We start from the raw sequence: 24,282 nt of genomic DNA, 5'->3' as shown, positions 1-24,282 counted from the left end.
TCAATGTCCCGGCATCCACCGCACTCTGGGATGGTGAATTCCACAGATTCGCGATCCCTTTGAGAGAAGTAATTTCTCCTCATCTCTGTTTTAAATCTGATAACCCTTATCCTAAAACAATGACCTCTCATAGAATTTATAGAATCTTAGAATATACAGTGCAGAAGGAGGCCATTCGGCCCATCGAGTCTGCGCTGGCCCTTACAAAGAGCACCTTACCCAAGCCTACATCTCTACCCTATCCCTGTAATCCAGGAACCCCCACTTAACTTTTTTGGACACTAAAGGCAATTTAGCATGGCCAATCCACCTAACCCGCACATCTTTGGGCATCCAGAGGAAACCCACGCAGACACAGGGAGAACGTGCAGACTCTGCACAGACTGTGACCCAAGCCGGGAATCGAACCTGGGACCCTGGAACTGTGTCGCAACTGTGCTAACCACTATGCTACCATGCTGCCTCTAAAAATCTCTCGCTCTAGATTGTGCCACAAGACGAAGCACCTGCTCTACGTCTACTTTGTCAACACCCTTTTATTATCTTATATACCTCAATTAGATCTCCTCTCATACTTCTAAACTCGTGAAAGTATAGGCCTAACCTGTACAGTCACTCGTCATAAAACCACTCATCTCTGGAATCAACCAAATGACCATTGCTAATGTTTTCCCAAGAAAGGCAAGAGAATTGGAAATTCCGAAGAGCAATCTAGGTGGAAGTATTAATGGAACAAGGAAGAATGAGCGCAGCAACAAACAAGGAACCCTTTGTTAGAGCATGACACAAAGTATTGCACAAAGACTTCAGATTAAACAACAAGTACCACACTGGGGTCAATATGCCAGATCCAAACATGGTTTCCATGACAATGTGTAAGGTAAATCATTGAAAAGCAGAACACTACGGATGCTGAAAATCTGAAATGCAAACAGAAAATGCTGGAACAAAACTCAGCAACGGAGGCACCATCATCTGTGGAGAGAGAGAGAAAAACACGCTCTTAAGGACTGTGAACTTTCACCGGAACTGGGAAAAGTTTGAGGTGTCATAGAGATTTGAGCAAGGAGTGGGTGGGACAAGGGCAAAGGGAAGGGCAGTGATAGGGTGAAAAACAAGAATGACGGAAGAGTTAGTTTTCCAGGGCCAAATGGAGTGGAGTTGGGCCATGAAAAGAAACAAAGAAACAAATGATGTGCCGCTGACTGAAATTCAAAAAAATCCAAAATAAGCAGAGAAATGGAAACTAAATGAGGGACAGGGCTTGCAGTCTGAAATTGTTCAACTGCTGAGTCCAGAAGGTTGTAAAGTGCCTAATTGAAAGATGAGGTGCTGTTCTTGAAGCTGACATTGAGCCTCTCTGGAACAGTGCAGCAGGCCAAGGACAGAGATGTCAGTGGGAGAGCAAGACGGGGAATTAAAATGGCTGGCAGTTCAGGGTCATTCTCAGAACTGAGGTTCAGCAAAGTGTTCATCCAATCTGCATTTGGTCCTCACAATGGATAAGAGACCGTGTTGTGAGCAGAAAAGTGCAGCTATTACATCTCCTGCTTTTAGATGGCAAGGTGCCATGGGAAGGGGATGGGGTGTTGTGCTGACTGAGGAGTGGACTGAGGGAAAGGTCCCTTCAGAATGCTGAACAGAGAGGGGGGGGGGGGGGGGGGGTTGAAGATATGTTTTGTGGTGGCTTCACGCTGAAGGTGACAGAAATAGTGAGGAATGATCCGTTAGTTCTGGGAAAGAGCAAGGGGGGAGAGCAGAAGGGCAGGAAATGTGGTGGGTATGGTTGAGGGCCCTGTCAACCACATTTGGGAGGGTAGGGGGTGAATCTTCAATTGAGGAGGAAAGGAAGACATCTCAGAAGCACCATTGCGGAAGGTTACATTATCAAAACAGATGTGATGGTGTCGGAGGAACTGGGAGAATAGAATGGGCAATTACAGTTTGTAGGGTGTGAGGTAGTGTTGTAGAAGCATCTATGGGTGTCAGGGGGATCATTATGAACATTAGTTGATAACCTATCAATAATCTAGGCCCAGTTGTTTTACAATATATTTTATTCTTGGATTGTGAGGTTCACTATGAATTCAGATTGTTTTTGAATTCAAAGCATTGTTTGAAATTTAGTATTCAACCTCAGATGAGTGGTTTACAATATTGTGGCTGAGAGTTCCTTTGTACAATCACATTACTGGCGATCAATCCGAGGTTGAATGTAGTCGGACAGTTGATCAAACTGTTGTTTCTGTCGTCTCTGTTTTCCTGTCGGCCATAAGGGCTAGTATCGATTGTTCTCCTGCTCCAGATTTTATACCTTTAGTTGACCATGTTGGAATGTTGCTTTTGAGTGAGAAAGGCGCTAGTTAACCAAATAAACATCATTCATCTGCTTTCAAACATTGCCCACTTGCTCCTCCAATGGTCTTCTTGCAGATTCCACATCTCTTGGTTCTCGATCCTATCAATTTTATCAAATAAGTGCCCGCAAGTCTTGACCATGTGTTATAAGGAAGACATGACACCTTTGTTAAACAGTAGCGTCACGAGCATGGATTTATGATATTACAGATTTTAAGGACAACTGTTTTAAACAAACATTTTGGGTGTTTACTGGTGGTGGGATGGTTGCTCCCATACTTTCCAGCCATTCTCTGAAGAAGCACAAGTTGGGCATGTGCAGGATGGCCAGGTTCCCTTTGCAAAGCTGCACACAGGCCCTGAAATCCTGATGTTTCTGTGGGTCCCTGTTGACTAGTGCGCACTGTGATTCTCCTCCCCAATCCTCATGTATGCGCGTAGATCACCTGCCTTTTTCAAAATGGAAGTATGAACAGACTTCATGGAACCTGCCTGTGTGAGTTCAAACCTTTTCAAACTCATATATCTGGAGCTGGCTACGAAGAGTCATTAAAATGCAAAGGACTCCTCCAGGGATATCCATTGTATCCTGCAAACGGTGTACAGAATATTCACAGGAATCCTGAGAAGGCTTAAACTCAAAAGTTGTTGCTAAACCACACTGTACCATAGACAGTGGACAAATGACTACAAATCTGTTTATTTAAATTAATCAATATTCATTTGCATGCATTGAATGTTATTGTTGTACAATAACACTCTCAACATAAATTACACTACAGAGTAAGTTCATACGAGACCTTAACTTCAAAGTGACGAGCAAGTACCGGACAGATATTGGCCTTTATCTGTATCCTGAATCGTGTAGTCCTCAATGTTCGGTCCTTGATCTGGTCTGTTCCTGGTTTTCCTTCAGTTGGTCAGGTGACAGTCTTTCCCACGTTGGCCGGTGAAGGTCACTGCTGTTCTGTTGCTGCTGCAGAGAGATTCTAAGTTGGTGCAGCACCTTTTAACCTGCTCGGATTTCGTGCCCTTTTTGGCCGGTCTCTGGGTTATTGCCAATCAATTGATCAGGGATCGATCCCCCTGATCAGGGCAGTCAGGGCTGCCACATCGATTCGAGGTGGGTAATCAGTGGCCATGCCTGAAAGTGTTGGGGGCAGATAGGCCCTTCCAAATAAGGAGTTTAGATGGCACCGTCTGTGGTGATATAACCACTGTAGTTATGTGTACTTGCAGTAGGGGGATGTATGCCTGTACCTGTAATACAGGTTCCTCCGGTAAGCCCCTGCCGGCTAACTCCGCCCACAGGGAGCTTGTGTATAAATATGCGTGTGAGTCACTCAGACCTTTAGTCTACAGTTGCAGATGGAGGGACAGCATCGCACAACAATAAAGCCCCTATTGTACTAGTCTCCCGGCTTTGAGTATAATTGTTAGCGTTACAATTTATTGTTGTGCGATGCTCTCGGAGTCATCCCGCCAGCAGCCAGCACCAACACCGCCAACACCTGCACCATCATTGCCATCACCGCCTGTGCCGACGTCGCCACCACAGCTACGCTGATCACAGCGGAACGTTCGACCACCGATTCGGCTCAACCTGTAACCTGCTAACCGGATGGACTCTTGATTTTCCTTGTTTGGACCCTCTTGTAAATAGCATCCTTTGTATTAGAGTTACATGTCACCCCCGCCAGACTCATTTTTTTTACAGGGGTGAATGTGGTGCTATAACCACTGTGTATATGTGTACTGCAGTAGGGGGATGTATGCCTGTACCTGTAATACAGGTTCCTCCGGTAAGCCCCTGCCGGCTAGCTCAGCCCACAGGGAGCTTGTGTATAAATATCCGTGTGAGTCACTCAGACCTTTAGTCTACAGTTGCAGATGGAGGAACAGCATCGTACAACAATAAAGCCTCTATTGTACTAGTCTCTCGGCTTTAAGTATAATTGTTAGTGCTACACCGTGTCTGGTAAACAAGTGTGATTGACAGGTTAGTGCTATTGTTCCTGGGATGGCCTGGAGATGGCCTTTTTCTTGTGTATTGCTAGAGTCTCGGCTGCAGTTTATTTCTTAGTGTCTATTTGAGCTGCAGCCAGCTTGTCCTTGAACTTGGCCAATTCTCCCAGCATTCTTAGGAGTCTTAGGTGGCCGTTCGGCCACAAGGTTTATTCAGTTAAAGAAATGCAAGGCCGCACCGCAGCAGTACATCCAGTCCTAGTCGGGACCATCCGAAGATGCTGGTTCCAATCATCGCAGGCCTTTCTCTGTCCGATTCAACGAGCCCCATTGTTAGGCCTCCATCCCTTAGTGGGGGAGCCCGTATTCCACGAGCCCCACGGGGAGATCAGTCGGTTCAACCCTGTGGGACTTGTGCGGGTTATTACAGCGTAAAAAAACCCTTGACTTCAGAGAGAACAGGAGTCAGAGAAGGGACTTTAAAGGCCTTAGTGTAATTAACCTTTTGGCCTGCTGGAACAAAGATTCATCAAAATTAACATAACAGGGCGGTATGGTGGCACAGTGGTTATCATTGCTTCTACTGCTTTTTCACAGTGCCAAGGACCCGCATTCGATCCTGGTCCCGGGTCACTGTCCATGTGGAGATTGTACATTTTCCCCATGTTTGCCTGGGTTTAACCCCGACAACCCAAAGATGTGCAGGGTAGGTGGATTGGCCAGGCTAAATTTCCCCTGAACTGGAAAAAAAGAATTGGGTACTCTAAATTTATTTTGAAAATGAACATAACAACCATTTCCTTCATGTTTGTATTAAAGAATGGTTGTAAAAGCCATGAGCTGAACCCCAGGGAGAACTCAGAGAGACTTCAAAGAGGTTTTCTCTCTGCCCCGGGAGTCAAAGGTTATCCAGAAATAAACCGCTGTTCTGCTGAGAATAATTTAGGCAATCTTCAAGCGTCGTAACCGCAGAAGGAGTAAGGAAGAAAGCTTCTCTCTCTCCCATAACCCGTCTGCCATGCTGGTTCAACACAGTGACACTGGCCATATGGGCGGAGCGGGCAGCAGCGGAGGGGGGCAGCAGAGGACTGGGCTGTAGAGGAACGGGCAGCAGAGGACTGGGCTGTAGAGGAACGGGCAGCAGAGGACTAGGCTGTAGAGGAACGGGCAGCAGAGGACTGGGCTGTAGAGGAACGGGCAGCAGAGGACTGGGCTGTAGAGGAACGGGCAGCAGAGGACTGGGCTGTAGAGGAACGGGATGCAGAGGAACAGGCTGCAGAGGGGCAGTGGCAGCCAGGCTGGAGAGTCAGCCGCCCAATAGGCCGAGGAGGAGCAGGTGCCAAGGAGGCACCGAATGAGGCCTTGTGAGTACTGACATCGCCTGTCATTCGAGGACCTTCTGGACCAGGCATGTCATCGGAGACTCTGGTTGAGCAGAGGGACACTGCATCACATCTGGCAGATAATGGCACACCTGGCACTGCAGGGGTATGGAGAAGGATACCTGCTCCCAGTGACCATCAAGGTGACGGTCGCCCTGAATTTCTATGCGACGTGGTCCTCCCAATCGCCGAGTGTGGACCTGTCCGGGACCTCACAGACCTCGGCGCACAGGTAACCATCAACTGCGCATCGCGTACCTCAGCGCCCAATACCTGGGCAGTGAGCACACTCCTTCATCCTGGCACACTCGGTGACTCCTGACAATATGTTCGAGAGGGACCCTCCCCCCTTCCATGGCTGATGATACCTACCTGGTGACCACAGACCGACGCAGAGAACTGCTTCAACGACGCCTATGCAATGACCAGGAGTGTGATCGAGTGGTGTTTCGGCATCCTGAAGATGCCAGTCTAGATGGCATTGCCCACGGCGCTGACCGTCTCTGCCACCTGTGCCCAGGCATGGCAAACACGGGGCCTGGCAGACGTCTGCCTGAGCCAGGGTACAGGGTCATCCGCCTCTCCTCCACAGCATCCATGAGGGTGCCCAGCTCAGCGTCCCTGAACCATGGCGCTGCTCTCCTTCCTGCCGTCTTGTTGGCTGGGACGGTGTGTGTGGGGGGATGGATCGTTTAAGTGCAGTGGCGGCGTCTGAGCCTCATGTGTGCCAATCGTGGACCCGGCGAATCTGGCACCGTTTGATTTTGTTCCACGTGGCGATGGTGCTAGCCCATTTAAAGTAGCTGAATTGGTGCGGCTGTTGCACCGTTTTATCTGCCATTGTTTCCAGCGTCGTCACTTTGTCTCAAAATCGGAGAATCCAGCCCTTCGTCTCAGAAACAGAGATTCCAGCCCACAATGTTTGGGCCTCAACTAATTTCCATGGTAACAAATTCCACAGGCTCACCACTCTCTGGGTGAAGAAATTTCTCCTCATCTCAGTTTTAAAAGATTCCGTATCCTTAGACCATGATCCCTGGATCTGGACACCCCACCATTCGGAACATCCTTCTTGCATCTACCCTGTCTAGTCCTGTTAGAATTTTATAGGTTTCTATGAGATCCCCCCTCATTCTTCTGAACTCCAGCGAATATAATCCTAATCGACTCAATCTCTCCGCATACGTCAATCCCGCCATCCCAGGAATCAGTCCGATGAACCTTCTCTGCATTTTCTCGAGAGCAAGAACATCCTTCCTCAGATGAGGAGTCCAAAACAGCACACAATATTCCAGAGGTGGCCTCACCAAGGACCTCTTTAATTAGAGCAAGACATCGCTGCCCCTGTACTCGAATCCTCTCGCTATGAAGGCCACCATACCATTTGCCTTGTTTACCGCCTGCTGCACCTCCATGCTTACCTTCAGTGACTGATACACAAGGACACCCAGGTCTTGTTGCACATTCCCCTCTCTTAATTTATAGCCATTCAGATAATAATCTGCCTTCCTGTTTTTGCCACCAAAGTGGGTAACCTTACATTTATCCACATAATACTGCATCTGCCATGCATTTGACCACTCACTCATCCTGTACAAATCACCAGACTGATTCATGGGATGGCAGGATGGTCGTACGAGGAGAGATTTGGTTGACTGATCCTGTATTCACTGGAATTTAGAAGAATAAGAGGTGATCTAATTAAATTGTATAAAATACTGATAGGTCTGGACAGACTGGATGCAGGGATGTTATTTACTCTGGCTGGAGAGTCTAGAACAAGGGGTCACAATCTCAGGATATGAGGGAGGCCATTTAGGACTGAGATGAGGGAAACTTCTTCACTCAGATTATGGTGAACCTGTGGAATTCTCTACTATTGAAGGCTGTGGAGGCCAAATCACTGAATACACTTAAATAGGAAATAGATAGATTTCTAGAGCCTAAAGGTGTCAAGGGGTATGGGGAGAGCGCTGGAGTACGGTGTTGAGATAGAGGATCAGCCATAATCATGTTGAATGGTGGAGCAGGCTCAAAGGCCCGAATGGCCTACTCCTGCTGCTATTTTCTGTGTTTCAATGTGTAAATCTTTACTCTTTTTCTCATTTTTAAAATATCTGTCGAGATCTGTTGAGATGTGGGCAGCACGGTAGCATGGTGGTTAGCATAAATGCTTCACAGCTCCAGAGTCCCAGGTTCGATTCCCGGCTGGGTCACTGTCTGTGCGGAGTCTGCACGTCCTCCCCGTGTGTGCGTGGGTTTCCTCCGGGTGCTCCGCTTTCCTCCCACAGTCCAAAGATGTGCGGGTTAGGTGGATTGGCTACGCTAAATTGCCCGTAGTGTCCTAATAAGTAAGGTTAAGGGGGTGTTATTGGGTTACGGGTATAGGGTGGATACGTGGGTTTGAGTAGGGTGATCATTACTCGGCACAACATCGAGGGCCGAAGGGCCTGTTCTGTGCTGTACTGTTCTATGTTCTATGTTCTATGAGATAGCAGTTCTGAAGTCTGTTTAGTTGCTGACAAAGTTTTAAGGGCTCTTGGCTGCAACCCAACTGCTTAACCATTTTACAAGTGCATGACTCCGTTGACACAGTTGGTTTACAGAGTTTGGATGTTTATTGGCTAGTCAACTGTTAAAATAATGCTTGTAAGTTCTGTTCATGAAGTAGATGATGGGTGAGCAGGTGAGGGCCGGGGAGTAAGGGGGTAGGATGAGGGGGTTTAAAGTGGCCACAGATGAGCCATTGATTGCATCGCAAACACCAGGCCACCAGGCCTGTCTACAGGCCATTTAGGGCATGTATCCCTGGAAAATCCTGCCTTCCGGCCATCTTAAACTGCCGGCAGGAACGGGACCTCGGGGTTAGTCCCTTCTTCCAATCTAAAAATCCGATCCCATCCGTCTGCACACATTTAACAGCAGGAAGCAGTTTAGTCAACTGCGATCCTTGTCTGATGATTTAGTTTCAATTACAGATCAATTACTGATGCAGCTCATGACTATTTATGACTGTGGTACTTCAAAGTAGTTTCTTTTTAAGCACAGACAGCGTCTATTTTCTTGCTTGGAAATGTAGAGTCACTGCTCATTAATATCATATGGCCAACTGCAACTCATGGTCATGAGTGACATCAAAAAGAGGTCATTGCTCTTGAAAACTGTCTGTCCCTTTAATGTCTGTGCTTATATAAACCACTTCAGAAACCAGAACCTTTGGACTCATTAGTGTAACAGTTCTGTATATGTTTTGATATTACTCTGTACAATATTACCATATGACTGTATAACATATTAGTACATATTTTTCTGTTCATTGTTTTAATGGAAGGTTATAGGATCGGACATCCTGGTAAATGACCTGGACAGAATGGCTTCCCGTGAAGCATTATAATAGGCATGTATTTTAGATTTTGGATTACTTAAGCTTTCTCTTAATTTCTTCTAAAGGTGGTGATTTGTATTAGGGTTTAATTCCACAGACTCTGGTTTCCCCAGTGTTACATCCCTCTTTCAAAAAAGGAAGGACAAACTCAGAAACTACAAGCCAGTCAGTTTAACGTCAGTGGTGGGGAAGCTTTCAAAGACAATGATCCGGGTCAAAAAGAATTGGCTTTTGCAAAAGAGTAGGTTAATGAATGGAAGTCAGCACGGATTTGTTGAAGGAAAATTTGTTTGACTAACTTGATCGCGTTCTTTGATAGTGTAGCAGATAGGCTTGATAAAGCTACTGCTGTTGATATTATGTTCAAGACTTTCAAAAGGAGTTCGACAAAGTACCACATATGGGACTTGTTAGCAAAATTAAAGCTGATGAGATTAAAAGGACTTGGGCAGTATGGATAGAAAGTTGGCTAAAGGACAGAGAGCAGAGAGGAACGGTGAATAATTGTTTGTCAGACTGAAGGCATATATACAATAGTGTTCCCTCGGGCACAGTATTAGGACCACTGTTCTTTTTGATATATGTTAATGACCTGCACTTGGATATACAAGTATAATTTCAAAGTTTACAGATGATACAAAACTTGGAAATGTGGTAAACCATGAGAAGGAGAATAACAGATTTCAGGAAGCAGAAATAGGCTGGTGCAGTGGGTGAATGTGTTGTGGATAAAATTTAGCATACAGAAGGGTGAAGTGATACTTTTGGAGTGGCAATATGAATTAAAGAGTACAATACTAAAGGTGATGGAGGAGTGTAGGGGCCTGAGGGAGCAAACACAAATCTTTGAAGGTAACTGAACAAATTGAACTATGCTTTTTGAAAGATGCCAAGGCCTTGGAGAGGGTACAGAAGAGATTCATTAGAATGGTGCCAGGGATGTCAAGGAGACACAGGAGAAGCAGGGGTTGTTCTCCTTAGAACAGGAAATGTTAAGGGAGTATTTAAAATTATGATTGGCTTAAATAGAATAAAGGAGAAATGTTTTAAGTAGCTGTAGTGGTAACCAGTAGGCACAGATTTAAGGTGATTTGGTCAACAAACCAGACGCAACGTGAGGAAACTTTTTTTCACAGTGAATTGGGTGGCACAGTGGTTAGCACTACTGCATCACAGCTCCAGGGTCCTGTGTTCAATACCAGCCTTGGGTGACCTTCTGTGTGGTGTTTGCACTTTGTCCCCGTGTCTGCGTGGGTTTCCTCCGGGTGCTCCAGTTTACTCCCACAGTCCAAAGATGTGTAAATTAGGTGGATTGGCCATGCTAAATTGCCTTTTAGTGTCCAAAAGGTTAGGTGGGAGGCATGGGCTTAAGTAGAGTGCTCTGCCCAAGGGCCGGTGCAGACTCGATGGGCTAAATGGCCTCCTTCTGCACTGTAGATTCTATTCTATCAATTGTTTTCATCGGGAGTGCACTGTCAGAAAGGGAGGCAGACTCATATACAATGGTAGAATTTTATTTATTTAGTTATAGAATATTTTTATTCTTCTTTTTCACATTTTCTCCCAAATTTACACCCACCAACAATAAACAATAATCAGTAACGAAAGCAATGTCAATCCCCACATCAGCAACAACAATCCCATCCTCCCACCAAACCCCCAAACAGCAGCCCGCATGTTAACAAAGCAAATAACAAAATGGAATCAGGAATCACCCATAGTCACCATTAACACATACAGAGCCCCCCGCCAACCCTCCCACAATGGTAGAATTTTAAAGAGCTTTGGATGAGAATATTTATTAGCAATTAGTAAGATAACCTTTCACAAACTGCCCATAACATGTGTGCAAAATAAGATGACATTTAGAAAAAACGTGAGTATTATAAAGTTAATTAACTCTTCAAAAAGGGCTTTTTTCCATTTTAATCCTTTTGGTGAAATACAGATTCCCAGAACGGTAACTTTGTTAACTTACAGGACTGTGTTTCCAGTGACACTGACACTTCAGTGTTGGAGAAGGTATTAAGAAAACTGAATGAATCAGGATTGACATTTAGTGCCATTAATAATCTGTTACTATGTGGAGTCAATTTCTGCAGAAGATCCAGGGCACTTTGAGTGATTAGTTTTCCACTATCTCTGAATGGACACACAACAGCTAGGTAAAGAGCACACTTTCACTGCCTCTGAGGACAATCGAATTCCAGTATTGATTTTAATAAGGAACTGGATCAGTCACAGGTTAGCATCCTTGTCAATAGCTCAATTGACTGTTGTATAATCAGAAAGCCATTCCATTTACCTTACCTATTGTGCACAAACTGTCCCAAGCTTATGAAGATTTGGACTACCTACTTGTAACCAATTTTGTCTGGGTTATTAGAGCACTTGATAATGGTCAGAGAAAAAGATGAGACTTAAATAATTACATGGCAATATGGTGTTTTCTTTGTCAGGGTGGTTGTTTCAACATCTCAGAAAAGGTAACATTTCAAAAATGGGGGTGAACTTATGCACCTCAATTGGATTGGATTGGATTTGTTTATTGTCACGTGTACCAAGGTACAGTGAAAAGTATTTTTCTGCGAGCAACTCAACAGATCATTAAGTACATGAAAAGAAAAGGAAATAAAAGAAAATACATAATAGGGCAACACAAGGCACACAATGTAACTACATAAGCACCGGCATCAGGTGAAGCACACAGGGGTGTAGTGTTAATGAGATCAGTCCATAAGAGGGTCGTTTAGGAGTCTGGTAACAGCTTTCTTCTCCTTTTGTGCGAGCGAGGTCATGTCTCACTAATTTGATTGAATTTTTTGAGGAGGTGACAAAAATGATGGATGAAGGAAGGGCTGTGGATGTTGTCTACACGGACTTTAGTAAAGCATTTGATAAGGTCCCTCATGGCAGGCTGGTGCAAAAGAGTAGATCACATGGGGTGAGGGGTGAACTAGCTGGATGGATCCAGAACTGGCTTGGCCATAGAAGACAGAGGATAGCAATGGAAGGGTGTTTTTCCGAATGGAGGTCTGTAACTGCTGGTATTCCACAGGGATCAGTTCTGGGACCTCTGCTCTTTGTAATAGATATAAATAGAACATAGAACATAGAACAGTACAGCACAGAACAGGCCCTTCGGCCCTCAATGTTGTGCCGAGCCATGATCACCCTACTCAAACCCACGTATCCACCCTATACCCGTAACCCAACAACCCCCCCTTAACCTTACTTTTTGTACGACACTACGGGCAATTTAGCATGGCCAATCCACCTAACCCGCACATCTTTGGACTGTGGGAGGAAACCGGAGCACCCGGAGGAAACCCACGCACACAGGGGGAGGACGTGCAGACTCCACACAGACAGTGACCCAGCCGGGAATCGAACCTGGGACCCTGGAGCTGTGAAGCATTTATGCTAACCACCATGCTACCCTGCTGCCCCTATGACGTGGAAGAAAACATAGCAGGTCTGATTAACACGTTTGCAGATGATACTAAGATTGCAGGAGTTGCGGATAGTTATGAAGATTGTAAGAGAATACAACAGGATATAGATAGGCTGCAAAATTGGCAGAGAAATGGAAGATGGAATTTAACCCAGACAAATGCGAGGTGATGCATTTTGGTAGATCCAATTCAGGTGGGAGCTATGAAATAAATGGCAGAACCATCAGGAGCATAAACACACAGAGAGAGCTGGGCGTGCAGGTCCACAGATCCTTAAAAGTAGCATCACAGGTGGGAATGGTGGTAAAGAAAGCATATGGCATGCTTGCCTTCAGAGGACTGGGTATCGAGTATAAAAGCTCAAAAATTATGTTACAATTATGTAGAACGTTGGTTAGGCTACATTTGGAATAATGTGTCTAATTTTGGTCACTGCACTACCAGAAGGATGTGGAGGCTTTGGAGGGAATGCAGAAAAGATTTACCAGGATGTTGCCTGGTCTGGAGTGTATTAGCTATGAGGAGGGATTGAATAAACTGGGATTGTTCTCCCTAGAAAGACGGAGGCTGAGGGGTGAATTGATAGAAGTTTAAAAATTATTAGGGGTATAGATAGGGTGAACAGTTGGAGTCTTTTTCCCAGGGCGGAAATGATAATTACAAGAGAGGGGAAAAGTTCAGTGGAGATGTTTTTTACACAGAGGGTGGTGGTGGCCTGGAATGCACTGCCAAGTGAGGTGGTTGAAGTAGATACATTAGCGACCTTTTAGACTTATCTGGGTAGGCACATGAACAGATGGGGTACAGAAGGATACAGGTGGTTGGTCTAGATTGGACTCGTGATCAGTGCAGGCTTGGAGGGTCGAAGGGCCTGTACTGTTCTGTATTGTTCTTTGTTCTTTGTTCTTTTGGTTGAGTATGGTTACATAGGCATATGAATGACATCCTCCAGTACCTTGCCCAAGAGGTAATTATTCATTTGTAAACCTAGACCTTGGGCGCGATTCTCCGCAAATGCGGAGAGTCGTGAAGGCTGCCGTGAAACTGGCCGTGTTTCACGGCAGCCTCCGCGCCCCCTCCCGGGACCCGATTCTGCTCCCCGGTCGGGGCTAGCAGTGGGGCCCCATGAACCTCAGCATCGCAGGCTTAGCAAACTTCGCTAAGCCCGCGCGCCAAGGTTAACGGCGGCTGACGCAAATGATGACGTCAGCTGCGAATGCGCGGATTGAACCGGTCCAATCCGCACATGCGCGGATGACATCATCACGCATATGCGTGAAACCCGCGCATGCACGGGCCGTTATGCCCCTCAGCCGCCCCGAGGAACACTGATCGCGGTCCCATGCCACCCTTGGCACGGCCGTGGTGCGGCCGTGCCAATCGGTGGCATGGTTCTCCATAACGGCACTTTGCGGCCGTTTTCACGAACTGTGAGAGCAGGTGTGTTGGAGTTCGTGAAAACGGCCGTAAAGGCCTGGGAAATCGGCCCATCGGCTAGGGGAGAATCGCTGCTCGCCGTAAAAAACGGCGACAGCGATTCGTGTTGTGGGGCGGCCGTGGGGGGGGGGGGGGGGGGGAATAGCGGGAGGTCGGGAAAAATGTCGGGAAGGCCCTCCCGCTATTCTCCGACCCGTCGTGGGGGGCAGAGAATCGCGCCCCTTGTATTTAGACGTGCGATTCACCAGGTGCGTGCAGGGTGGGTGGTCTTCAGAGCCAAATCCTGTCTCAGGTGCCAGTATTGGTCAATGGATAGTGATCAGGAGCATTGCTTGATTTACACTCCACTCAAACATGAGGACAAATCAGTGTCCTAACTCCTCTTCAGCTAGATTAATCCTTACTATGTGTACAGTATGGAGCAGCCACAAGAATTATGTCCCTACCACTGTGTTACAGTTCTGTAGCCAGGACCACAAAACAATTGAGCAATTCCATCCGACATCATATTGTAGGAGACAAAATAATTACAATACTGAGGGGAATTGCTGTGTCTGGCAGGACACCTTGAACGGCCATGGTAATAAGTAATCTCACATCATGTGCCGCCGGAGATAGTAAACACAGACAGTTTGACAAACAGTAACAAATTCAGCAGCAGCCCACATCAAGGTCAAGCAAAAAATGTAAGCAAAGGAAAAAATTATGCTTATGTCAATACTGATATGTTGAGTGAGTTCTTGTGAAATGTCTGCCTCTTACATAAAGTATGGTGGCTTTGATGTTAATGAGGGAATGCAGCATGTAGTAAGCTCCCAGGCTCCTCACTATTTGAATAGGAATCCTGACCGGGATTCTCCCCTACCCAGCGGTGCGGGGGGTCCCGGCGGGCCGGAGTGGCGTGAACCACTCCGGCGTCGGGCTGCCCCAACGGTGCGGCATTCTCTGCACCTTTAGGGGCCAAGCCCTCACATTGAGGGGCTAGGCCCACGCCGGAGTGGCTCCCGCTCCGCCGGCAGGCGCGAACGGCCTTTGGCGCCCCGCCAGCCAGCGGCTGATGACGTCATACCGGCGCATGCGCAGGGGAGGGGGTCTCTTCCGCCCCCGCCATGGTGAAGGCTATGGCGGGGCGGAAGAAAAAGAGTGTTCCCCACGGCGCAGGCCCGCCTGCTGAACAGTGGGCCCCGATCGCGGGCCAGGCCACCCCCCGGGGTCAGATCACCCCGCGCCCCCCGCCCTGCACCCCCCCCCCCCTCCCCCCCAGGATCGCGGAGCCCGCCCGCACCGCCAATCCCGCCAGTCAGGTAGGTGTTTTGATTCCCGGCGGCGGGAGAGGCCTGTCAGCGGTGGGACTTCAGCCCATCGCAGGCCGGATAATCGCCGCAGGGGCCCGTCAACCAGCGCGGCGCGCTTCCCGCCCCTGTTGAATCTTGGGGGGGGGCGAAGAATTCGGGACATAGCGGGGGCGGGATTGACGCCGGCCCCGGGCGAATCTCCGACCCCCCCGGGGTCCTACCCTATTTCTGATCACTACTTAGTAACTTAGGGGCTGGTTTAGCTCACTCAGCTAAATTGCTGGCTTATAAAGCAGACCAAGCAGGCCAGCAGCACGGTTCGATTACCGTACCAGCCTCCCCGGACAGGCGCCGGAGTGTGGCGACTAGGGGCTTTTCACAGTAACTTCATTGAAGCCTACTCGTGACAATAAGCGATTTTCATTTCATTTCATTTTCGTAATGCCTGCCGGAAAGTGCATGTGTGAATATTGGGTTTTGCTGGTTCACTGAGTCTTCTAACACATGGAGATGATACCAGGGGGTTCTGAGTATTGAGTGCATTACTCTCCAATGGAAGGAAGCACATTCTAAATTGTAAGAGTGGTAATGGAATGGTTAATCAGAGCCATATGAATACAGAAACATCAGTCCTTAAAGTGACAAATTGTAAATTTCATGAAAAGACAAATGGAATTCCTCATTTTATACAAATAGGCATTGAATACAAAGGCAAGAACCTTACTTGAATTTGTATAGTTCAGCCTCAGTTTGGAGTAATGCATATGGTTTTGGACACTCCATCAGAGGAAGGTTGGGGCTGGTTTAGCTCAGTGGGCTAGACAGCTGGTTTGTGATGAAGAACAAGGCCAGCAGGGCGGGTTCAGTTCCTGTACCAGCTTACCTGAACAGGCGCCGGAATGTGGCGGCTAGGGACTTTTCACAGTAACTTCATACTTGTGACAATAAAAGTATTATTATTATAAATTCCATGGAAAGGATACAGTAGTCATCAGAATTGTATTGGAGGTGAATAGTTATAGGTAAGGAAAAAGGCAGTTTTCAATGAAGAGGGCAGGATTGGGAGTTATCTAATACAGGGTTTCATGATTATAAAGAGATTTGAGGAGATCCACAGTGTCCATAGAATACAAATTACAGTGCAGGAGGCCATTCGGCCCATCGTGTCCGCGCCGGCCCTCTGAAAGAGCACCCCAACCAGGAATGAAAACCTGCCTCCTACTCTGGGAGCAGCAAAGTTCTTATTGGAATCATTTCACCTGACACACTGAAAGAGTCTTTCTCTCCATCACCGTACTTCACAGAACTGGAGAACTTGGAAAATGGCAAAACTAACTGGAGTTTATTCCCGCTCTTTTCAATAAGATCATACTTTGTTTAATTCAAGACTGTCTTCTCATTCTCTTCATCTCTTGTGACTTGCAACAAAAGTGGGCAGCACTGTTGATTCATAGCTCCAGGGTCCCAGGTTCGATTCCCAGCTTGGGTCACTGTCTGTGTGGAGTCTGCACATTCTCCCTGTGTCTGCGGGGTTTCTTCCGGGTGCTCTGGTTACCTCCCGGAAGACGTGCTTGTTGGGTGAATTGGACATTCTGAATTCTCCCTCCATGTACCCGAACAGGCTCCGGAATGTTGCGACTAGGGGCTTTTCACAGTAACTTCATTACAGTGTTAATGTAAGCCTACTTGTGACAATAAAGCTTATTATATATATTACCTTTGTGAGATGATTGTTTAGTCCTTCCGAATGACATAAAGTCAACTGCAGATGATGTACTTTTGTCAGTCAGCCCCTAGGTGGCACTTGCAGCGCAGGCATTTCACAAGAACTCACTAAACATTGTGACATTGACATCACATCATCAGCTAAAGAATAATTTAATTTTCCCTGTGCGAAAGAATGTGTGCGGGATATAATTACAGGTCCCAGCTGCTGGTCAGTGAAAACTAGACAATTGCTATGTTTACCCCAACATAATGTTATGACGTGTCCAGAGCATATCTCCCTGGACTGAGGTAAACTCACTGTTATGGAATATTTGATCACAGTATGATTGTCACCCTTTTACTTCGTTTTTAAAAAAATGTTGTACATCGCACAACCATTATCTTTCCTCATGACACGTGGTCACTTCAATTTGCAGTGTGGTCACTTCAGATTCCTTGAAGGATGACCTATCCTCGCCTCTTTGTCAGGTTGCAAAGGCAGGCGAGGGGAAATTAAAACTAATGAACGAACCTATGAATAGGGGAGAGAGCAAACCTGCGAAAATCATTGTCTTCTCAACAAATCTAAATGTAAGTGAGACTCATGATGTGGCACGCGCCTTCACCTAAATGCATAACAACATTGCATGACATGAACTATTAACCATCAGCTCGGGGTTTATCTGCCGCTTCGGAATGTCTTACTGCCTTCATGTGCTCCTATCCAATCAGCTATATTGTTTAGGATTTTTATTCTGATCTTCTCTTTTAACCCTACAGAGATGTTGAAGATATATAGAGCAGTAACAGTAGCGTGTCACTGCACAGGTTCAGGGAGTCTTACGTGTGATAAAATGAGGATCTGTACTTTTTCGTGAAGCACCTTTGTATTTTGTTGTGTGCACACAAAGCCATATGCAGTCTCCATTCAAACAAACCATTTCCTGATGTGTGTCAGGTGCTTTTCTCTTACTGCTTGACACCCTCCAGCATTATAAGATTAAACTGGCAACAGAGAGGACTGCTGTTCTTTTGCACCTGGATCAGGTGCTTGCTATTGTCGGGTCATCATTTTTTAAATCTAGGTTTCCGCCAGGGAATATTCCTGTTTTGTTTAAAAACACAGGCTGTTGGTCCCAAGACCAGGAAGGACAAAACGTTTCTAATGCTAACCAAATCCAACCCCACCCAACAGAAGCAGTGATCACCTCATCTCCGGCTCCAAACTGGCTAGGCAGACAATGACATCCCCTGGTCTGGTGTGATCAAGGATCTGATCGGAAGACATGTCACACAACCGCACACTATTCCAGATCAGCAATTAATTCCTTTTGTTCCGCAATACGAGGGGCGGGAAAACAACGCACATTCGAACAAAGCTTTCTGCCCAGGGGACCAATCTACACAACATTTGAGTTTGTTTTTGCCGTCTGGGTAGATCAGGCCGAAAATGGTGTAACTGGGGTCGAACCGTGGGGGTGAAATGAAAAGGACACCAGGTATACAGATCGACAAGATAGGTGCATCCGGCTCTCTCTCATCCTCCCTCTACATCCAGGACTGAAGGAAGTCTCCCCCCCCCCCCCCCCAGGAATGGGCATGGCTGCAAGAATTTTCATTAGAGCGGATATGACAAGATGAACGTTTCATCTGTAGCCTGCGGAATATTCAGACCAACACCATGTGCATCACTCCTCGCTTCCCCCCAACCAAACATTCGGTAATTTGGGTGGGGTTTAACAGCAGTGAGTAAGGAAACCTGGAGGGGCTTGGTTCAGTGAAGTCCAAGTGGAAGTGAATTAGCCATTTCAGAACAGTCTGTATCGGTTGTGTCATGTTACGGTTCGTCTGCAGGGTTGGTGATGTACCATCAATTGGACATGAGGCGAAGATGCAATCCAAACTAAAGGCTTTAATACACACGATGTGTGCCCGACAGCAGACGTACAGAAGAATGGCCGACTGCCGGGGAACACCGGTTCTTATATCCTGAGAGGCACTTGACTTATTTGGGCCAATGGGCAGTGAGTCCTCTGCACCAATGGCAGCTCACCTCTGAAGGTACCGTAATAACCCTAGTCATACTACCACAGTTGGTTTAGCTGGCTTGTAATGCAGAACAATTTATACAGACTGTATTTATTACATACAACAACAACAATAATCGCTTATTGTCACAAGTAGGCTTCAAATGAAGTTACTGTGAAAAGCGCCTAGTCGCCACATTCCGGCGCCTGTTCGGGGAGGCTGGTACGGGAATTGAACCGTGCTGCTGTCCTGCCTTGGTCTGCTTTAAAAGCCAGTGATTTAACCCAGTGAGCTAATCCAGCCCCTTTATACCGCGACTGAAGCACCGGCACCCCAAATATGACCACCAGTGGACATGGATCCAAATCTACATGGAGTATCTACAACATGGTGTTAAAGAAAGAAGCCAGAAGCTTACCAACTTGGGACAGGACAAGAACATATGAGAACAACACTCACACTTATCCTCCAACCCGGAGAAGAATCTGCTCATCCTTCCTTTAGTCAGATTTGTCCTGTGCAAAACCTTGATTTGAAACAAACATGAAGATGTGAAGTTGACCCTGTGAAGGGCCTCGTTCCCTGCCACACTATCAAGAATGGGACCCAATTGACCCTCCCGTTTTGTCTGCACCTCAATGAACGGGGTAGACACCTTTGAAAGGATATGGGCATATATATATGAAATAGTCCCCGCAGCAGGCCCTCCCAAAGACAAAATCTTCTTCAACAGGGATGAGGGTAGCACCAAGGGAAAGAAGGGAAAACCCTTGCGTGAAAAATCACAAATTTGGAACTAGCTGAAAAGACTGGAACCAGGCATTTGGAATTTCTCAGTCAACTCCTCAAAACTAGCAAACCTCCTCTCCACGAACAGATCTCCAAACCTCCCCAGACCTTTCCCCTCCCAAGATTTAAACGTCGAGTCCAAATCCGCTGACAGAATAAGGTGGTTGTCAGATGGAGAGCAAACGGAGACAGGGAAGAGAGCTTAAAATGCTGCCTGAACTTCTTCTAAATTCTCAGGGTGGAAACTACCATTGGTTTCAAGGAAAGTCTCAGCGGGGAGAAAGGCAACAGCGCAATAACTATTGTGCAAAGGCTAGACGCAATGCAGGAGCTTGCTTCCATTTGTCCCCGTATGGAACCAGGATCGCTGACCGACAACAACATCTTCTGAATATTGGCTGCCCATGTCACTCACCACCGCCGGCTAAATGGCGTTCGGCGATGGGGCGGAGAATCCGTTTTGGCGCCAAAATAGGGAGCGGCGCCAGTTTCTGAATTCTCCGCCCCTCCCAATTACCCACCGCCTCAGGCCCGCCCCGTGATGCTCCATCCGCGACCAGCCGAATTCCCGATGGGGTGGGACTCTCATGGTCCCAGCTGTTCGGGAACCTCATGTGGCGGCTGCGGACTCAGTCCGGAGCAGTGCCTCAGTCCGGGGCTGCCACTGGCGGGGGAGGGCCAATCGACGGGCAGGAGGGGCTTCATTCGGGGCTGAGGCAATGTGTGCGGGCGGTCCAGCGTGCATGAGAGGCCGATGGGGTGGCACTACTTTGACGGTCCAGGTTCGCGGGCTGAGTCCACCATGGAGCACGGCGCGGCGCTGCAGTCCCCCGCCGTGCGCATGCGCCGCCTCTGAACTGGAAGTGCTGGGGGCCATATCGCAGCTACGCTGCCTCCCTGCTAGCCCCCAGCAAAATGGGGCATCAGTGGCATTTTGACGCCAGTTTTCCTGGTGTAAAAGACCACCGTTTTCACGACGGCGTGGGGACCTATGCCCCAAAACGGAGAACCCAGCCCACTCTCTTTTAGATGAGATGTTAAACCAAGGCCCTCTTGGCACAGTGGTTAGCACTGCTGCCTCACAGTGCTGAGGACCCGAGTTCGATCCCGGCTCGGGGTCACTGTCCATGTGGAGTTTGCACATTCTCCCCGTGTCTGCATGGGTCTCACCCCCACAACCCAAAAAGATGTGCAGGCCATCTTTTTGGCCATGCTAAATTTTCCGTTAATTGGGGAAAAAGAATCGGATACTCTGAATTTATTTTAAAAAAAACAAGGCTCTCTGCCCTCTTGGGTAAATGTAACTGTTCAATACACTATTCAAATGATTGCAGGAATGTTCCTTCCCACAATTATTACATAGCCTTTGCTCCACATGACAATAGTTTCTTGTTTAATGCTCTGCCCAACAGTACTTTCGATATATGCAGAGAATGTCAATTCCACCCACAAAATTCAGCACTTTTGGAAATGTTTATAATTAGGAAACAGCCCTGTGCGCTGCAAAACTATTTAATTGATCGCTGAGATCTCATTTTAATTGCAGCGACATTAGAGGTCATGACTTCACAAGATTACCTCAAACAAGGAGTAGCATTTGGATTGTCCCTTATCAGGACAGGAGCATTAATCTACCTGGCAATTATCAATTTGCTTTAAATTATGACCATGGTCAGCATTGTTTCTGCAGAAATAATAATTTGTGATAATAATCTGATGGATAACGCTTGTCAACAGAGGTGATTCCTAGCATGTGTTAAACTTGAGAGAAAGTATTGGTGGAGTGTTAAGACTTATAACAAGATGCCATTAGACAAAGATATGAAGAAAACAGATAGAGAAAGATCAGCTAGCCCATTGATTCATACCCACTTTGGCACAGCTATGTAAAATTTACCTCCATAAGTCTTTTAAATTAATTAATGGGATGTGGCACCGCTGGCTAGGCCAACATTTATTGCCCATCACTGGTTACCTTTGCAAAGTTGGTGATTCTGGCATTTATAAAAGATAGGCTTGCAGACCATGGAGGTCTAAACAAACAAGAGCTTTATTGGAAAGATGTTTATTCAACAGGCTGTAAAATAGACTGCCTGTTTGCCTGCATAAATATCTGATGATGGCATCAATATTTTAAGTGATCCAAGTCTTAAAGTGATCTTGTTCCAACTCAGAACAAACATGAATACACAAAATGGTGAGCTGCCTTCTTGAACTGCTGCAGGCCCTGAGGTATAGGTAGTGCTGTTAGGGAGCGAGTGACAGTGAAGGAACAGCAATATACGGGGCAGCACGGTAGCCCAGTGGGTTGCACTATTGCTTCACAGCTCCAGGGTCCCAGGTTCAATTCCCGGCTTTAGTCACTGTCTGTGTAGAGTTGGCGCGCTCACCCCGTGTCTGTGTAGGTTTCCTCCGGGTGCGCCGGTTTCCTCCCACAAATCCCGAAAGACGTACTGTTAGGTAATTTGGACATTCTGAATTCGCCCTCTGATAATAAAGATTATTATTATTATTATATTTCCAAGTCAGGATGGTGAGTGATATGGAAGGGAACCTCCAAGTGGCAGCATTCACAAGTACCTGCTGCGCTTGTCATTCTAGATGGAAAAGCTCATGGGTTTGGAAGGTGCTGCCTATGGAGCCTTGGTGAGTTCCTGCATTGAAACTTGTAGATTGTACACACAGCTGCTGCTGTTTATCAGTGGTGGAGAGATTGAATGTTTGTAGAAGGGGTAGCAGTCTCCTCGCCCACCAGCACCCATACGATCCTCTGGACAGACAAAAAAAAATATGAAAATTATTCCAAAACAATTCAGGAAAATAAATTTAGAGAAGTATCTCTCTGACCCCAAAAGGTGATCAAGATCAAGCTCCAAGAGCTACCAGTGGCCATCAGATTCACCACCCAGCATTACACCCATCTTTTGCCATGTTATTAGCCTCCAGGAGCACATTTTTCTGGTTCACGTCTGAGGCTTTACAATGAATCTGCATCTATTGGGCAAGCTTGCAACTTATTCCTAATACCAATGATCCCCGTGGAAAAAAAACCCTTCTGACACCTAACCTCGTTCTATCTTCAAATATCTTAGAAGCAGAGTGGCACGGTGGCTCAGTGGTTAGCACCGCTGCCTCATGGCACCGAGGTTCGGCTCGATCCCAGCCCGGGGTCCCTCTCCATGTGGAGTTTGCAAATTCTCCCCGTGGATCTCACCCCACAACCCAAAGATCTGCAGGTTAGGTGGATTGGCCATGCTAAATTGTCCTTAATTGGGATTTTAAAAAAAAATGTATCCTGTAACATGACCCTTCGTTTTCCGCATTTTAACGAATTAAAATGGTTTGTTCCTGTGGCAGATCAGTACAATTGGATTACAAGCCAATATTCCCATTAATCCATCCACGTACTAATATCTAGGTTTCTATGGTTATCGATTTTCTACTCCAAATTTATAACTCCCAGAAGACAACAATGCGTTGCCATATAGTTCCATAGGTGTCAATTGATTAATTGATCTCTGGAGCTTTATAACAAATAACCATTTTTGTGAGCGGGCCTGGTAAATGAGTATGCCTTTCAACGATGGACAGAATTCCTATCCATCCTGATGCTGTTCTCACTAATACACAAGGACACTTTCTAGCAGAGAGCCTCAGATAACTTGGGAACCTTAGGATTCCCTCCAGCCCAGGTGGCACAGTGATTAGCACTGCTGCTGACGGCGCTGAGGACCCGGGTTCAATCCTGGCCCCGGGTCACTGTCTATGTGGAGTTTGCACTTTCTCCCCGTGTCTGCGTAGGTCTTACACCCACAGCCCAAAGATGTGCAGGGTACATGGAACATAGCGTACAGTGCAGAAGGAGGCCATTCGGCCCATCGAGTCTGCACCGACCCACTTAAGCCCTCATTTCCACCCTATCCCCGTAACCCAATAATCCCTCCTAACCTTTTTGGTCACTAAGGGCAATTTATCATGGCCAATCCACCTAACCTGCACGTCTTTGGACTGTGGGAGGAAACCGGAGCACCCGGAGGAAACCCACACAGACACGGGGAGAACGTGCGGACTCCGCACAGACAGTGACCCAGCAGGGAATATAACCTGGGACCCTAGCGCTGTGAAGCCACAGTGCTATTCACTTGTGCTACCGTGCTGCCCCACGGTGGATTAGCCATGCTAAATTGCCCCTAAATTGGAAAAAATTTATAAAAAGGAAGGGAAAAAAAGGATTCCCTCCAACCTGAAAAAACTGAGCAAATTGTAGAATCACAGATTTTCTTGTGTCTTATATTCAAGTATGGAGCACAGACTAAAGATGGAAGCTATAAAATCCTTGATCTGCATTCCATACAAGATTGTACAGTGTACACATTAACAACATGTACAATTGTTCATTTTAAATCTGAGATAGCTTGATTTTGATAAGCAAAGGTATTAAGGGATATGGGCTCAAGACAGGTATATGGAGTGAGGCCCTA

The sequence above is a fragment of the Scyliorhinus canicula genome, chromosome 7, assembly GCF_902713615.1.
Source record: "Scyliorhinus canicula chromosome 7, sScyCan1.1, whole genome shotgun sequence".
Taxonomy (NCBI): domain Eukaryota; kingdom Metazoa; phylum Chordata; class Chondrichthyes; order Carcharhiniformes; family Scyliorhinidae; genus Scyliorhinus; species Scyliorhinus canicula.
This window is presented reverse-complemented; position numbering follows the sequence as displayed.